Here is a 19025-nt window from a genome sequence, read left to right as displayed (position 1 = left end):
TCCCAGCTGCGGTACTCCCAGCTGCGGTTCCAACATTGCCTGGTGACGGTGTTCAGACATCATTACTCAGATTATAGTGCGCGGTGGCGCTCCGACAGTGGGCACAAAAGAACGTTGATCTCGGCGTACCATCTCAGAGCATCGGTGCGGAACAGTGTTCGAGCGGAGGCAGAACCTTGCACCGAAGTGCGGATGCAGTTTGGTGCAGTGTAGTGCAGTGTAACCAAAACATATCACACGACGGCAGCAATAGCGTGCGTGGGGACGAGATAGTTTTAGACAACTCTAGAAAATAGCCGTCGGGTGAAAAAAACACCTTACAGAGAGAGAGAGAGAGAGGGCGAGAGCGATAGCGATATCCATTCACCATGTTGTTCTATGGTGTAAATATGTTAGCACTAAATAGCTAAATAGTAGCCAATAAGTGACGGAGAACCGATTAATTTTAACCAGTTTTTTAAATCTAAAATAACGAAGCATTTGCGCACGGTAGTTATGCTAAACACGCGTGTGCCAACGGAGAGGAGTAGTAAAGTAGAGCAATTAAATCGAAATCGAAAAAAGGGAAGAAAAAACAGCAGCAACGAGTTGTTAGTTGAATTTGGCGCAAACGGAAGTGCCTTCGAAGTGAAGAAAGGCTGTCCCTAGGCAGTAAGCAACACACACCTCTTGAGCCCCGAAAGCTGTGAGCTGGCGCACGACGACCGGCGACTGTGCGGAAGCACCGCGGAAAGCACGTAACAGGCAAACGATTCCAAATATCCACGAAGAGAAATTCTCACTGTGTTAGGTGCCCAAAGATTTTATACCTTTTTTGTGTTTGTTTCGCCATTGTTTGCTGTATTTGTTTTCTCTATTTTTTGCCGCTTTATTTTTACACTCCCTTCACTTGTTTGTAATAAAAACCAACCCCTTTCTTGTGTTCCGTTTTCGACGCACTTCTTCCGATGCTTGGTCCCGCTTGCACGCTTCTGTGTCCTTTCTATTGGCACACACTCACACACACACATACACAAATGTGCCTTCAACCAACCCCTCTCGGCTGGCAGCGGGCCGGTGGGCAGAGGGCAGGCCGGGTTGTGAAGGTGAATCGAAAACAGAACGATAGGAAAAATCAGCGAAACACAGGTTGATCTCATTACACCGGGGCACTGGGAAACGCGGGAGCAATCCTCGACGCTATGCCCCCTGCGTGGTCCATGCCCGTTTTTCTTGAACATCCGGACATTCGAGAACCGGACGGGACTAACTGGGAGAGCGGAATGGCATAGCTGAGCTGGAGCCGCCCCTGTTTCGAACAGTGCGCTTGCGGTGATTATCTAAATATTTAAAAATCTTGCATAAAACGCGAGGGCAAGCGCGAAGCGGTGTATCGGCGGTAGTGTCAGCGGAAAGTTCTACTTAGTTTTGTAACGTCAGTTCGTGCAGTCGAGCCCTGCTCCTTAGCGTATCATTTACTCCTGTTCGTATCTCGTGCTTTTGGCGTTACGAGGGCTGTGATGTAGAATTTTGATCTCATTTTTTGACCGAGAAGGAGCACAGAAACGACACGAGACACGGCGAGGACACGGGTAGGAGGAAGCAAAATGAGCATCATTCAAAGCCGTGTCGCGAACGGAAGGACACACTGCTAGGGCTAGAGATTGAGATCAACGAGGAACACAGAAAAAAAAGCTCGGGGGGCGCTAAGGGCGCGCCAGCTGGCGAAATTGAGAGTGAGCAGCGTGCCGTCAGCTGCACCACCGTTGATTAGGTTAAAGATTACCTCTGTTAAGCGCCACTGTTAAGGACAGATAGTTAATTACGCAGCAATGTCGATGCGATTGATTAAATTGATGCAGGATAGAGCTACGAGCGGCTTATGCCTTTAGTGAAGTACGATTTAGAGCTTACGATATAGTTGTTGGAAACTGTAATTTCCGCCAATGATTGAGGAATAAATAAACCCACTTGCAAACATAACAACATCTCTACCCACTCAAGCCGTTTCTTTTCAACCGTCGCTCGTATTTCACGCATCAGTTTGCCCCTGAAAGTAGGTAACCGTTAAGACACGGACGGGAACCGTTACTGCAGGGCCAGACGAAGCGTAATGTAACGTTTTTGGCATTTCAGATTAATGCCAAATTGCTGCGCTTCTGTCAAAACGTTTATGTGTCGGCCGACCGCAAATCCTACCGCAAAACCCGTTAACAAACGCTTTGTTTAGAAGCAGAGGATACTATAAGTTCGTATTTGCTGGTATAGCAACAAAATCTAAAAACAGATAAAAATATTCAAAAATCAATTTATTTCTCTTCTATTTCGGTTTTCTCGGACTAAAAGACGAATGTAAACACGTTTCACATTTCGTTTTTATATTTTTGCGGCCACACGAAGCGCAAACGAAATGACGATTTTGCGGTCCGATTTGCGCTTCGTCTGGACTCTCAGTTACGCGTTACGCTGTGCTTTCGGAGCTTTGCATGCTGGCAGCCTTGAACTTCGCGGCTGACAGCATAGCGGCATGCTGTCAGTCAGAGTGCAATGCTCGTGCACGAAAAAGATGGCACGACGTGAGAGAATGTCACCAGAGTGAAAAAGAGAATACGAACAAATGCGAGAGTAAGCATAAAAAAATAAAATAAAAATAAAATAAATAAAATATAAAATCGGAATCTCTTCTGTAGTAGCCCCATCCCTTCTGTAGTAGAAACATCCCTTCTGTAGTAGCTATCCAAATCAGGCCAAAACTTAACAGGACCTTTGTGTGACTTAATCAATGGTAGAACTCGCTTTGAGGCACTCTTTCTTGTTTAGAGTTGAGTTCATCGTCGTGATGAAAACCTTGGTTTCCGTCCACAGGTGCAAATTCCTTGCCAAATCATCAGTTTCCTTGCAAATTTATTTCGTTTCGTCGTCCAAAAGCATGCATCCTTTGTACCTCGTCAGAACCTTCTCGTACAACTTTCTAGCGCGTGCTTAAACGACTAGCACTAGCGACTTGTAGACTTTGCTTAAGTGTCCCGCTTGGATGCTTACATTCAAGAAAAAAACAGTAGCTTCTTCTGCTGGCACCATATTTTTTTGCAATATCCCGAACCGAAAGTCCAGGATTTGCCTCGATTGATCTCACAACCTTTCAATTCAGCTGCCGATTGTATGTTCCACTACGTCGTCTGCTCTGAATCTTTCGATCTACGGTATTGGTTTCCCAGAAACCAGAAAGCACAACACATAAAGTTGATTTTGCGAATTTTTGTGTTTTGAGATTTTTAAAACAGACCACGTGGTGTTCTCGACGTGAGCGTCCAGAAATTTTTTTCTCCTTTTGAGTTCCATTAAGCATAACTTTCTCTAAACTCCGCGTACCAAGATGAAACTTTTAGCACTGAAAGTCGAATGTTTACTAAAGATATGATTATCAACACATTTGAAATCCGACCACCAGAGCCGCTGTTAGAAAACATACAATTGTTCCCGATTCTAAGTGGGCCATGCTTCGTAATCTTATTTCGTAATCGAACGGAAATCAAAGTCACCGGCGGAGTAGCAATCGCAGGCGGCTTAAAGTGATCTTTAGTGATTATGTTGCACATAACGGATTTTTTTTTTATCGGACAACACGGAATTCGCGCGAATTTCCCACAATTCCCCACGGCGATGTTATTTGCTGTTTAAACTTGAATCGTGTTTTTTCGTGGCGATGTTATCGTGTTCTTCGGAATTTGCTGCAAACAGCGAGCAAGAGCAAGAGAGAGCGAACTACAGCGAACGGAGAATTGAACATCAGGTTCCAAAGTAAGTTACATTGATACACAAAGCCTCAGAAATTCAGAGTTAAAAAAAAATCGAACTTTTGCCAATTTATGAATTCCATAAATGTTTGCCATTTTCTAAATGTTCCTTCTTTTATCGAACCGCAGAACTTATGGAACAATCCAATTTAAACACCATCGCACGTACACACACGAACGCACCGGCAGTTTTCATACTCTTCTTTTTATCCATACGAAACTTGTCATCAATACAAACAACAGAAATCTGTTTTCTCTCTCTAGCGTCAGCTATCTCTTTCTTACGGGTCGAAAACCAGAGAGAAACGAGAGAAAATAGAGAAACGATGAGCGAGAGTAGAGAAACACAGAGAGAAAAGAGACCGGGAAGGCAAAAAACAGAGCCCTGGAACGCCAGGTAGTCAGAGGTTTGAACACCTTCAGGCGGTCAGAAAGTCAGTTGGCGGAAAAAAATTTAAAAAAAATTAACTTTTGCCGGTGGCGGTCGTATTGTTTCGCGTGCACCGTGCATTTCGTGTCCCAACGGTCGAGGGAATTCCGCGAGTGTTCCGTTACGTGCGGAAAACAGGGCGATGATTCGAAGTGTCCATTGTGCTTTTGGGTAGGTAATTTGGCCAGGCAAACACAGCCGTCCGACGGTGGCGTCGTCAGGTGGCCAAAAGTGAAATCCTTATTTTGTTCATTGTTTCGCATCCTTGACCGGTGTTCGACCCTCGCCAATTCGTGGCTCACTCGGTTCCATTGCTTGTGCTTTCGTCATCAATGTGCCGGTTCCGGAACCGAAGTCCCCAATAGCAACAACCTGCTCCTGCTGATCCGGTGGCCACCGATCGGTCGGGATCGAATCCAAACAAATCATCACATACAGCAGATCGCGCCGAAGGCAACCCTAGCGCACCCCGAAAAAGGGCACGGGTTGCTGCGACCAGTGGCCCCCCTTGACCACCCTCCCGGATATGTTGTAAAACATCGTGTTGTGCGTGCGGCCCCGCTGTTTACGGTTGCGATGTGTTTTGTTATGTTTCGAGCGTCGCTTGACAAGTGTCCACACCTCATGTTGTCGGTTGATGATGTCGTTGCCGCCGTCGGTGGCTTTTTTTTGTTATAGAGCGATAGGGGTTTGGCGCAACCGTGTGCCGTTGTCGGTGCGGGGTCCCAAGTGAGTGAGTGAGAAAGCCGGATGTGTAAGGCACGTCGAATGTGCACCTTTTTTCAGTGCATTTCCGGTGCCGTCGAAGGAAGTGATGCCTTTTGGGGGCAAAAAGTTTGAGAAAAGGAGTTAAATGTTAATGTTTCTTTTCACCCGTTTTTATGCAGCCCCTAAGAAGTGTTTGTGAAATTGTATTTGTGTGTTAAAAGCTGCCTTCTTTGTTCGTCGTGTGTTTATTTGCCATATTCGTTCGTTCCCGGAATCGCTTCAAATAGGATCTAAAAACGGTGAGTACCAAATGATCGAATAACACAATAATTGATTACGAATTATTTTAGATTTAACAAACAACTAAACCGAATTGTGGCGCGCAATAAAAGGGGGGCTCGTGCGCTATTGACACACATCAACGTTTGAAGCGCGCAATTCCAACTCCCACCACTGGCCGAGAACGTGGCAGCCGTGCCTTTTTCCGTTTCGGGACACCACCGACCGCGCGAACTAGTTTCGGAGCAACTTTTGAGCGTGCTAACTAACTTGAAGTTGAAGCTTATGCTGCTGCGACCGAAAGCGCCAACAGGGAATTTGGGGGTTCGTTTTACTGTGGCCACCCGTAGGTTCTCGGGTTTTTTTTCCTGTGGCGTGGCTCCCCTGCATGTGTTCGCCCAGGTTTATCGCCGCAAAAGTCCCCCCTTTGCGTACGCGTTCCTTCACGGTTCGAAAGTCGTCATAGGGACACAAGCAACAACAAAAAACGAGTAAGCATAAAAACAGCCAAGCAAACAAAAGTGCCCGGTGCAGTAGGACCCTTCGTAAAACGACGCGCCGCCATGGCCTCGAAAGACGGACGGCTCTCCTGTTGAGCAATCTCGGGTTGCGATTTAGTGTGGATCGATTGCACGATATTATCAGTTGTCTGATAACTAAGGGGCACCCTACAATCTGCATTGGGGGAAAGAAAACTACTTTTGATTTAGCGAAAAAAAACTCGCAAAACACTCGGCATTACTTGATAAGCTTTTATTTGCGAATCCCCACGGTTGAAATGGAAATATTCAGTTGGAACGTCACCACAACAACCACCGACGCCTGGCCGTGTGTTGGTGTTAACTCTATCGTCCGACTCCGACTCCAACTGATCGGGGGAGCCTTCTTCTGTGGGAGCGGGGAGCACCAGGAAAGACCCGTGCCCCGTGTTGGGGCCACCCCTGGCCAGTATTTAGCTCTGCGCGTGTGTCTGTGTGCGAGGTCCGGTTTTTTCGCTCCCATCCCTTTAAGACCGAACTACGGTGCGTGGTGTTTTTTTCCTGCTTCTTGCTTAATGTTTTGTTGTGTCCACCGTCGCACCCGCACCCGTGGTTCCAGCCCCGCCGAGGCGGTCCAGAGTGGTAGCGGCCCTTTTTTGTTGTTTCAGTGTTCAGGGTTCGATTTCATTTTGTTGTGTGTTCCCTTCCACGGGCGAAGCGCTGCCGTGGCCACACACTCGCACAATCCTGTCCCCGCGCACACATACAGGCACGTGGATGGATCCGCGGGCGACCTGGTTCGAGACTGCATTCCATGGAGCGGCGGCCGTCGCGCCGCGATGACGACGACGACGCGGATCGACCGATCGAATGAACCGACGAATGAAGCCCAAAAGCGCACACCGATGAAGGAGACAGAGGGAGAGCGGGGCCAGGAAAGAGATGCAGACACACGCTACCACCGCGAGAGAGACGGCATACGGTTAACTCCTTCTAAACCACAAGCAACTCACCGCCACCATCAACCTGCCTGCCCCGCGGGACCGGGTCCGTTCCGTCGTCCGAGAACTTGTCTGTCCAGTTTCAGTGTCCCTCGGCACCGCGTGTCGCACCTCACCGCACCCTCCGACGGAGGCCATTGCGTGACGCGCTTTGCTAGTTTGGGTTACGTTGGAGCCTTCCATCGGACGTAGCGTTTTTGCTTTCTACACCCGTCACTAGCCCCGCCAGCAGACGGCCGCCAACGTACGCGCTTTTACGTCCGATGGCCTTTTAAATTTCCAAACATTGGCCACCAAACGGTTAGCCAACGGTTTGTGTGGAATCCTCCGATTCCGACTGAAAACATATCGCGTGGAAACTCGTTTTTCCCCCTGCTCCGTGTGTGCGTTGAAAGGAAAACGAAACGCTTCGAAACGATCGATCGAAGCGCGGAAGGCCAACCGCGTCAACCGTTGCTGCGGTGTTCGATGAGGCGTGCGAAATTTGTTTATCGCCCGCCGGTTGCTATGCTGCGGTCAATACTATGCTGCACTGCCGCTGTCGATGTTGTAATGAAGGGAAGCTTCCGAAAAAAAAGGGCGATGAAAGAGCCTCTAATCAGCCACAAACACCATGGCAACGACACCTCACAACGCCGAGCAAAACCGTTTAACGGAAAGCGAATTTTGAACCAAAGCACGGACTACTCTGAATGTCGGAAAACTCCTCGCTAACAGCGCAGAAAATGAGGTTCCATCGTGGCACCGGCCCATGGTCCGCCGTTCGATCGATTGGAGCAGTGCTTTCAGGGCAACGGAAAACAAAAAGAAGGTTGTCGCGCGCACCGCTTTCTCCGCCGTTTGGGGCCAGCGCGACAAACGAACCCGAAAATCAACATAAGATCGACGGCCGGCCATGGTGGTGCTGGTAGCCGTCGTCTCCATTAGCATTAATCGCCAGTATCGATGTCGCCGCGACGATACTTTCCCTTCCCGAAAACATGGGAAAACCCAGACCGGGGATGGCGTTGTAGGGATGCGGCCCACTTTCTTGCCTATCGATGGCATGCCCTGCCCGCGATGGGTTTTTAAATTTTTCAAATCTTCCGCTGATTACGATGCCGTTGAATCGGGTACGTGGAGGTGGTGAAGGCGCGCGGCAATAGATTCTGAGCTGGACCAGGAAAGACCCATCAGCGCTATAGCTCCAGGAGATCACCGATCATTTGAGAGAGTTTTAGATCAAAAACCTCTCAACCAAAGACGGTCGCTTTCGGTCAAAGTAGCAATTTTCTTTCCAACGGTTATTGTTTTGCAGAAATTATTGCTTTGGGAATGTGTTTAATGGCTGTTTGACGGTTTTCTGCCATTTTCGCACTCGGATAACCGATTTGCTGATCGAACTATCTTTGATCTGTTTGCTCGTTTTAGACTTGCTAAAGTATTATATGATTTTTCGGCGGTTGTGCCCTGTACCTTCTTGATGCCAATGAAAGCTTGTTATTTTGGGGTGCGTAGAGCAACCTTACCTTAATCCATTAAGGCTTGTCTTGGTCTTGGTCCATGATTCCAAGCTTCTAAGGATATGAACGATAAAAGAGTGTCGCTAATAAATAGTTGACAGGATAATGAATGAAATTTACATTCTGTAAAATGCTACTTTATGAGTGGGATTCAACTAAATAAATAGCACTTGGCACGTGAGTGTTGTTTTATTTTATTTTTTCTGGGGCTATTAAGAAACACGAAACCAGTCGCTAATGCCGGTCACGTGTAGCTCGCGCCGTCACACCTTTCCTCGGTGTAATAACTTTTCGCGACGGTCGCGAGACACCAAATCCCGCCTCTCCTTGCTTGCTTTCGCCTCCCGTGGGGCTCATTACCCGGGTGATACCCGCGCGCCAGGCTTGGGACACGAAGCACGCTAAATAAATGACCACTTCAGGCGTGCGGGTACCGATAAAAAGGACCCCAAATATCCTCGCCTCGCCATGGAGCGTATGCGGGTGTGCTGGTCCCCGGTTGACCGGTTAATGTCCCGCGGGAAATAAACCGGAAATGTTGCCCTCACGAATGAGGATGCGAAACGAAGGAAGGGGGTTCCTTCCCTTCGGGGCGTTCCGCCGTTTCCTACGTGCAGCGTTTCGATCAAAAACCGAAAACCAGGGCGACGTAGCCCCGGCTCTAACGGCTGACGGTGGGTAACATTTTCACAACTTAACAGCCGTCTCTCATGCGGCCCCCCCACCAGACGCCCCCGTGTCCTTTTGACGGGTTGATGTTATTTGCGAATGATGTGTTTTGTTTGAAAATGTTTGGCCATTTTGTTTGGCCACCACCGATACAGTTCTTCTTTCGACTTTCAAACGTAGCCCGTTCACATTCCTGCGACCGCCAGTCGGACAGACCGCACCGCATTGGGTGTCGCAGCATGATGTGGCATGAGTTGTTGGCATAGTTTTCCACATACTTTCGACACCAAACTTAAACAACAGCCCCCTCAGCTTCGGGGGGTGGCGCTCGCGGTGGTGACACAACACAAACGGTCGTTCGAAGCTCCTAAGGACCGCTGGGGAGTTGATGAAGGTGTTTAGTCATCGTTTGGCGCAAGGAACAAACCTCCCAAAATTGGTGGTTCAGTGTTTTAGAACACCAATAACTTATGGTAATTAGTTACAAGTAATGGTCGGCGTGGGCATGTTATCGAAGTACGCCAGAGTGCCAAGAACGGTTCCGAACAAATATTAACGGATGTTTGTGAAGCTTCTAAGTTATGTTGACAACACCATTTTCGGTTCGGTGGCTTTCGGTAACAAAGATTACGTTCGGATTTATTATAATTGGCGATGCCCCTTAATGCGCTCGTGACGCGAAACGAGCATAGTTTGCACTTAAAACGCACTTCATAAACGCTATTAAGAGATATCAATTCCAATGGGTATTGTTTTAATCTGGCTCGCAACCAATTAACTCAAACCGTAGCACCTCATGGTGCATTCCCATGGCCGTCGCGTCGCGTGCTGCACCTGGGAACCGAGCAAATCGTCCAAAATTAAACGCCGTTAACTTTTTATGCTCCTTCGTTTCGGTCACTGGCTTTGCGAATGTTTTGCGCACCGCGGAATTGGATTGCGCCTGCATGCACCTCCGTGCGCCAATCGATGCACTTCGCCAGGCCATCACAAAATAAAGCCGGGGAAACAGAGCCCCACCAGGACCGGAACCAACCGAAATGGCATTTCGCCGTTTCCGTACTTTTTCGCTTGTCGGTGCCGGCGTTTTTCACTCGTTTTATCGTTCGCAAAGGGCCAGAGAATCCGTAAGAGGCACGATGGGAAATAGACATCAAAGGACACGCAAAAAGCAAACGTCGTTGTCGTCGTCATGAAAATCCTCCTCACACACCCACTCGCGACCGTAAACGATGCACATGGCGAAAAGCCAAATGAATCATCGGAGAATTCCCAGGCTCTTCCTACTCTAGCCCCCCCCCAAAGGCGCACCGGTGAGGAAAAATCACTCAATGCGCCCAAGGGGTTTTCATTTCCCCTTTTCCGGGTTAGCATAAAAAACATCACAACCCCCGCCCGGGGAGAAGAGCTTCCCCTTCGGGATGGCCGGGAACCGAGAGAACGAACGCTATCGGACGGAAAATTGTTTCTTCCGTCGTCGCCGTCGCGTGGTGCTCTATTGTTTTCCCAGCCCCAGCCCCGGATTTTCCTCGACCACTTTTTACGTGCTGAAAATATTGATCTTTCCCGATAAGACCTCACGGTGGGTTTGCTCTTGTGCCGGGTTGGCTGCAATTTCATGGGCCAATTCATGTTATGATGCTCCGTTGACGGCTCACCAGCCAAATCCATCACAAAACATTCGCGGGCCTTCGCGTCGACCTTGCCCTAGGCTGTCGGTGTTTCCGCTGCTTATGCGATGCTCACTTGCTGGTGCCGCACCGAGGACGATTCGTTGATAGACAGTTATTAGGATTTTTATGAAATATGCGGAGCCCAATATTTTCGCCCCCGGGCGAAGCAGAGTACGTGTGCGGCTGACGTGACGGAGATCGATCCCGTTTTGGGAGAGTGAATCATTCCATCGGCAGTCAATATGATTCGGATGGCGGTCCTAAAGCCGTCCCGTGCCGGGGATGATGATGATGATCTGCACACGAGAGAGTCAGCCCCGTGGATATCCTTTTTTGGGGAGCGTTTTGTTTTTTGGATGAAACAATCAAACCAAAGCGAACGATTTCACGGATATTTGATTCGGGCTCTCGGGAGGGACAAGGACTGTCAAGAATGGTCTCATGTTAATGTTTATTTTGTACGAGTCAAAAAAAAAAAAACGGTTCTCGGAAAATTATGACGGTCAGGAAAAGGGGGGGCCGTAGACTGCAGGAGTCGTTTGGGGTCAGCAACTACTTTTTTCTTCATATCGCCTGTCGTCGTTGAGTTGAATATTAATTGCGGCTTCAGCGTCTCCACACAAATTCTCAACAGCAAACGAAACAATAGTCTAGACAAACCTGCCGGCATATCGAACCATTTCTGTCTCGATGCGGCTGATTAGCATAGAAATTTGTTTATCTTCGTCGTGTGGAGATAAGTTGGTGGGTACAATTCGTGTAAATATTGTCTTCGATGTCCCCGATAGGCGGGGCACGTTCCGAGGACATCATTTTTCGTATTTTTTTTTCGTTTCGTTTTTTCGACATTATTTTATAGTGTTTGTATGAAATCAAGTCAGATTTTCCGATTACAGGGCATCGTGTGTTGGACTTTTAGTAACCGTAGATGTTTGAATTAAAGCAAAACAAAACTTAGTTCTACGTAGAATAATAGAATAAAATTTGGCCAGTTGTGCTTCCCTTTTTGTCAGTAACTTTTTGCCAATTTCTCTATGTTATTCCATTAAAATCGGTTCAAGTAGTTTTAATTCGATGTGCTGAAACTTTCAAGGTAATAAAACTGCAAGGCAGATCAAAAAAATGCATAAAAAAGTACAAAAACGTCCTTATTTTTAGTTTACCCTTGAACCTGGACCGTAGGGAAGGGTCACAATATTTCAACTTAAAGCATTCGAATATGATATGATATCTTGTGGATTTGACATCCAATATGCTTAACCTATGGCAACTACCTTTTTTGGCGGTCCCAGAAATTTTGAACAATATTTGGATGAGCTATTTCCAAATGCTTCAGCAATCAACCGATCTATCGCTGGGGTACATTAAAGCGACCACTTCACATCGCTTCGCGAGAACCTACTTTGGTTTTTTATCCGTTTCCCTCAAATATGCTTATCTTACCGCGAAGTTCATTTCTTTCGCATAACACGATGCCACTCCGGTGGAATATTTAAGCTTGGCTCTGGCCGGAAAATGGTCACATTTTTTCGAACACAGTTTCGAGTTTTATGTCTCTTATGTTGCTTCCACAAAAAAAAACAAACCGAAACTTCCCTCCGATGGAACGGATCTTATTAGGTGCTGGCAGAAACTTTCGCGCGAATCATTTATGCGTCATCCGCGGCCAGTGCGGCTTTACGGTTTGAAGAATGCGAAGCATTTCCTCCGGACGATCCTCGGGGAAAACGTTGGCCCCGCTGCTGCGCTGGGTGATTGATTCGATTGGTCGTCGGATCGATCGAGGTGATAGAGGCGTTATCTTGCGTTGGTAACGACTTCGCGCGTCCGATGCTGGGACGACGATGTCTGGATTGATGTTTGTCCAACTGCAGGAAAATTTACGACGAGCCAAGCGACCGAGCCGGGGACGGATGGGGATGATAAAATAACTGTCACCGAAAGATGGATCGGTTCGGTGTTTGTAAATGAAGTACCATTTTTTCACTTCAGGGGATATCCACTTGATCGAGCTACTTGAATTTGAAGTGTACTCTTCAATGTTTGGGCAGATCCACGAGGAATGTGTGTTCGTGTTTTGTTATTTACTTAAATTGCGGTGAACCGCCAGGCTCAAGTGGTAAGTGCTCGGTCACGTCTTGGAAGTTTCTCTTTTGTTTCAATCAGTTCACCGACCTGGCTTGGAGTGATTTAGATTCTTTTTTCCCAATAACTTGTTTAACCACGGTCCGCCTTCGAGCGTTTTATGGCCCTGTGCCTTTATTTTCGAAGTTGTGAAGTTTTGTTTGTACACCGATTTGCCAGTCAGTCTGTTTTACGTGACACAATACGATAAACTTTCTAAACGCGTTTCAAAATGTCTCACTTCCAATCGTAAAGTACGTCCACTTCCAGGCCCGCCGAGGAACTTTTGAAGCCGAACCCAAAAATGGTGGGACCTTGCAAAGAAAGCCTTTCAGCCGCGTCCAATAAAACAAATCCGATTAGCAATTTAGTGTATAATTGGGCCGGAGGCTTACTGAGCACCCGACGTTACCCGACGCATAATCTGTACTTTTTCATTTTCTTGTCAAAACACTCGCACGGTAGGGCACCGAACGCGGTGGCGGCGCTGTACGGAAAAGCCTCTTTTTCCTTGGTTTAGAACAACCTCCGGGTAGTGGGAGAAAGAAACAGGAAAAAAACGGCGAAGAAACTTTGAACCGGTTCGCGTCCGGTCTGTTGGAAAAGACCCCCTGGGACGGCGACCAAGGGGTCCCGGGGTCTGTTTGCCGTCGTCTTACCCCGGTTGATTGTGAGTCCATCCTTCGCCGAAGGATATCACAGCGGTGCTGGCGGTCCTTTCGGAAGTCGGGGCTCCTAATTGGGATTCTAGCGATTTGTCGTCTGCAGCCAAACACGGCGCTAGCGACGGGAATCTTGGCTTATTGGCCGCAGCTTGACTTTTCTTAATATTGGTCCGGTTGCCTCGTTCACAGTTTGTGGTTTGATTTTTGCCCGAAACACGGTCCCGTCCACGGGGAATCCGCAAGACGCTGTCCGCTGCTGCGGTTGCTAACACGCGGTCACGGGGAACCCTTTAAAACTTCGTGCCGAACCACGAAAGGGATGATGACAAATGGTAGACGGTTACGTGGCCATCGAGAACCGCACGGGTCGGTTCCAAGTAAATTTAAAAGTACCAAAGGCCCGTTCGCTGTTTACGGTGTGAACCTCCAGCTCCAGTTCCTGGCTGGCAGCGGCAAGTTTACGAGGTAGATTATGGTCGGGAAAATTGACATTTTTCATCTCCCTCCGATGGGGTGGGGGAGCTACACCCACAGTGGTGCCCTCGGTTCGGTGACTATTTATGCGCTGCGTACGATTGGCCCACTGCGAACCGGACAGACCCGGTGGCGGGTGGAACACACGGAAAAACAATCGATCGGGAGCTTTTTGGTGAATAAATATTTATACAAATCCCTTCCGGCCAACTAATAGAGAGCTAATGAATATTAAAGAGTGGCTTAAATGCCCGAAAGTTGCACACAAACCGTTTGACGTCCATTCGAATCGATATTTCGACCTCCGCCTTTGTGGGGCTTTTCTTTCGACTGCTTGGTTGGGTAATGTTGGGTGCCATTTGGTCACTTTTCGTATCAGGTTTGACCATTGACGTACGAGGGTTGTTTGATATGGTTCCAACGTCAACATGCAGATAGCAAAACTAGTAAATGAAAGCTCAGAATGTGGTTGTCAATTTTCTAACTCATCAGTTACTCATCAGCCAGTCTGGAAGTGCAGTTTTTGTGTGACAATCGTTTCAGTGAGTTGAAGCCAATTTTTTTGCAACACAGCTCAGCGTTTAGCCAATGTTTGTCATGAACGTTTGCTGACTAGCGGCCCTACTATTTAGATGTAGCCCTTAGTTTCTTCTTATGGTTCTGTCATCTGAAATTTTGGTGTACAATTTTTTTAAAGGACAAAAGTACTACTTTACCGACTACTGTTTGGGGTTACAAAGAGGCGAGCATCGCAGGGAGACTTGCGTAGAGTTTCAAGAAGGCTATGTTAAAAAATAAAGAAAATAAAATTCAGAAAAATATCTTCCATCTTTGTAAGGTCGAACATTTTTCAAGACACTCTCCTATAGAGTTTCATAAAATAATATCAAAAGAATTGGTCGGTATTCTCTAAAATTGTATTTGTGCTTATTATTTTGCTTTTTTCCTTTGCCCCGTTCCAAGAACGTCACACACAACAAACATATAAAAACAAAAACTTCTGAAACATTTCCAATCTTGGCGGGGCTTAAAAAATTGGACCCAAAAATGTGGGGCCCTTTTTTATATGCGGAAAAATGTAGAACATAAACCGTTGCCGCCCGAAAGGGAAGCGGAAAAAAGGGTTTCAATTGTATCCGGATGCCGCCGCCGTGGTCGGGGTCTAAGCAAATAAAAATCTGAACCTTCGATCTTTGACCCGCAGCCCGCGGATCCGTTCGGTTGCGCCCGACCCGGCGGAACTGGGCTGGAAATCAACCCCGAGTGGCAACCTGTTTGTATTTCCGGCCCCAAAGGGCCAACGGCTGTGTCAAGTGCCGTTGATGTTGTCGGTAGACTTTGCACGTCTTTTTCGTTTTCAACATTCTGACCCGAGCTAATTTCCCCCCCCTACTAGCTGGCGACTACGGGGATGATCGACCATTTTTTCTGCCTTTTGATTGAGTCTAGATGATATGGAAATCGGTGTCGGCGGCACTTGGCACCCGTTCTTTCGTTGCGTGCACGTGCGCCACAACATTCTTCCAGGGAACCGGGCTCCATCATAATGTGGAGCATAAAATCGGCGCATAAAGGAATCGGAATGAACCCTTCGCCGGATTGTTGAAGAATAAAAACTCTGTCAACGACACACACACTGTGAAAGACGAGAGCCGATCATAAAATGGAAAGCCACATGCCGTGGAAATTTGCCGCCATGCCATCGAGCGTGCCATCGAGAGCGCATCGGAGTATGTGGCGCGGGCCCCAGGGAGCAGCTAAAAAGTGAGAAAATGTGACACATCCTTATCCACCAGTCACACCGTTAAGAGGGGCCATTGTTGGCCGCGTTTGGCATTTTAATAGAATATTTATACGAACCTTGGGTTTTTTTTGCGGACCGTGCCGCGATTTTCCGTAGCCTTCCGTAGGTTGTGGCCCGCGCACATTTTCGCCAAGGAAAGAACCTCCGCGTTTTTTTATCGCTTTTTCTCCCAGCTCAGTGTCGGCCGTAATCGTTTTCCATTTCGGGACTCGGGAACGCATATTGGACACCCGTGTCCAAAATCGTCGTTTTGGGCCCCAGAAGTTGTTCTTGACGGTTTCGCGACGTGGTTGGCGTGAAGTTTTCTTTTCCGCGACTTCCGGCGCCCATCCGTCTTCGCTTCGGGCCCGGAAGATTAATGATGGATGAACGATTAAGTGATTTTAATTAACGATATTACGACACACAGTGGCAGCAGTAGACTTGCGTTTTGGAGGCTTACCGGTTGGTTGGCTCTCTTGGCGGCTCTCCACTTCATCGACGTTAAATCGGCGTTCGACGGTGATTGGCGTACGCCCGCCAGGAAATTAATCAAAGTGTCGCGCTCTTGCCAGAAGAGATTGATCGAAGTTTTTCCAGTTTTTTTTGGTTCGGGCGGAAACTGTCACGTGGACGAGCGACACACGTGGCGATTTGTTCGATTCAATTTCAACTTCCGATCCGACGGTATTGAGTTATCAGGCCCTTCGGTTCAATACCCTTCGGCAATCGCAAATTCGATTTGAATCAAATTTCACTACGATCTCCAATCTTCTCTTTTTAAAATAACAATCATCCTGGCCAGGCGTCTTTTGGGGAGTCACGTGCCAGCCAGCTTCCCGTTTGGTTACCGGCGGTGCTGCTTGTTGGTATATCACTCGGACTCGGTTTCTGTCCCCTTCCCAGTCGGTGCTCCAAAAGACGTACGCCGTACGCTAAACCTGGTCATGCAAACAACCGTCTTTTAGTCCCAAACCAGGCAACCAGGGGTTGTATCGCTGGACAGCTGCACAGTCAACTGACAGGTGTTCTTAAGGGAAAATGTCTCGTCCCTTCGTACAGCAGCAGCAGCCGTACGGCGAACATGCAAACCAGACCTCAGATCAGGGCTTCCAGGACTGAAATCTCCACCCGGCGACGAGCAGGGACGAGCCATCGTGTGTGGGGTGAATTGTAATTGAAAATCAATTCCAATGTTATCGTCATTCTTGCACGGTTCCGAGTGTTCCGGGAGTTTGGCTCGTGCTGTTCTGGGGCTTCCGGTTGTTGTGTGTGGTTCGAAGGTCGCAAAGCAGGTCGCTTTGGTTGTTTTGTGTGAAGTTGCATCATCATCGTCAGCCCTTGACGTCGCAAGGACGTGCGACAATGGCCAGGGCTTTGATTTCATCGGGTGAGAGCCTCGATTCTACATGCGATTGCAAAAAGAACGGGTCTGCTGCTGTGCGCCCTTAATTATTTTCTACTGCACCGGGACCGGGGGATGGCCTTTTGAACTCCCCCCCGGGACCCCCCCTCGGTCACTGACTTATATGGGCTGCATTTGAGTGGTCCGTGTCTTTGTTCGTTTCTTTCTCCTTTTTCTTCACCATTTTCCTCGTTCATTTTCCACTTTTCACATTTTGGCTTTCCTTTTTTAATTAAGCAGTTTGGTCCCATTCTTCGGCCCAGTGCTGCCAAACTCTGAGCCGTGCCGTTTGCGAGTGCAATATTTCACTCTCGGAGCAGTGTCTTTAACAGTTGCCGGCTTGCAATTTGCCATCGCCATCGTCGTCGTCGGGCGGTGCTGTAGTGCAATTTTGGACCCCATCAGCCCGTCGACCGGGGTCTCGTGTGCTATATTTCTCGTTCACTTTTATGTGGTGTCTCTAAACGGCTCACTTTAAAGTTTTCCCTCTAGCCCCGGTGTTGGTGGCACCATTTGGTTGCTTCGTGAGAGGGTGCCAATTTCGAACCCGCGGGAGAGCTTTCTAGCGTAGTGTTGCGTGTGGGACGAGACGGCGTTTCCGTGACGCGGCCAACACGTGCGAATATTTATCCAATTTCTGTGCCCATTCCGTCCGTGCGCAAAGCGTCTTGGCCAGTCAACGTCAGCCCAGCGCCCGGTGGTTAGACCTTTTTCGCGGTCGCGCTCGTGTGCCCTTCGGTGGTCGGTGCTATTTTCTGGTCTGGCTTTCGCCCTACTATCGGAGGCCACCGGAGGCCACCGGTGATTATGAACTATTTCGCGAGAGAATTCGTTTAATGAAATGCAGATTTTGTGCCGGGTGAAAACTCGATGGAAAATGCTGCTGGCCATATTAATCTTCGATCACTGTCGCTTCGTGCTCCCCCGGTTTGAACGAAATTGCGCCGTTGGTTTCTTGACGATAACGTTTAATATCTGTCGACTTGGCCTTTGACAAGTACCGTCACCACCGCATATTACATTCTTTCCGTGAAGCGTTTCTTTTACTCCTCGGCTCGATAGACCCAAATATGAGTGACACTTTCTTTTGCTGAAATTATTCATTTGCTCACCAGTTTTTTTTTATGTTCCATCTGCGGAATGCAATGGAATATCCATTGGGGCGTCCCGGCTTCGAAAGGGAATAGGGTCCTTTTTTGTATTTTTGCCCCAGCCAAAATCACGGACACGCACACCGCTATGAAATTCCCATTGCGAACCGAGCGCCTTCGTAGCACAATCTGATTGTGAAATTTGCATACCGATGGCCGGCCAGCCGGCCACCACATGCAATTGTGGATCTATCGATCGTCATCTCGCCCTGATCAATATGCAGGACTTTTGGATTTCATACGCCCTTCGTTCGATGGGTCGAACTTCTTTATGGGCTGTTCCTTTCTGGTGCGGGTTTTTGTAGGTCTAACCCGGCAACACTTTCCTTTGCGAGATGCTTACTGATTCTTGGGTGGTAACACTTTTCAAGTTGATTATATAAATCTTCGTTCGTTCCCTAGCTTACGGATTTTTGTTGCTGAATCTTGTTTGCAATTAGAGTTTACAGTTTAGAGCAAAGAGTCAAGTTTTAGCTGTTATTTTAAACCTATCATCCAAACCACGTCGTAAGCTACGGGGAAAACGAGGGCTCAACAAAAATCCTCCACCTTTGGCCACAACCCCGCATGGTCGAGAAATCAATCACGGTATTGCTTCTCTCAGTTGAACCGTTCCACCGTAAAATATGTGCTTCTTTCCCGCTCACTGGTGACGCAACTTGCAACAAAAAAAAAACATAATCAAAATGCTAAACACCAACCCCGAAATCCAGGTCATGGTCGTGCCGCCAAACATTGTGCTCTCGATGCTCCAGTTCGCGTTGCGTGGCCTCGTTGCAGGATTGTGTTGGTGGGCGGTGGCGGTGCAAATCAGTGTAGCATGACAGGCCGGCAGCATAATGGGCATCAGCGGTTGATGGCGGTGCGTGCCTCGAGATAGGTGACTTACACACGAAGCGCGAAACA

Source organism: Anopheles bellator, chromosome 2, assembly GCF_943735745.2.
Source record: "Anopheles bellator chromosome 2, idAnoBellAS_SP24_06.2, whole genome shotgun sequence".
Classification (NCBI taxonomy): domain Eukaryota; kingdom Metazoa; phylum Arthropoda; class Insecta; order Diptera; family Culicidae; genus Anopheles; species Anopheles bellator.
This window is presented reverse-complemented; position numbering follows the sequence as displayed.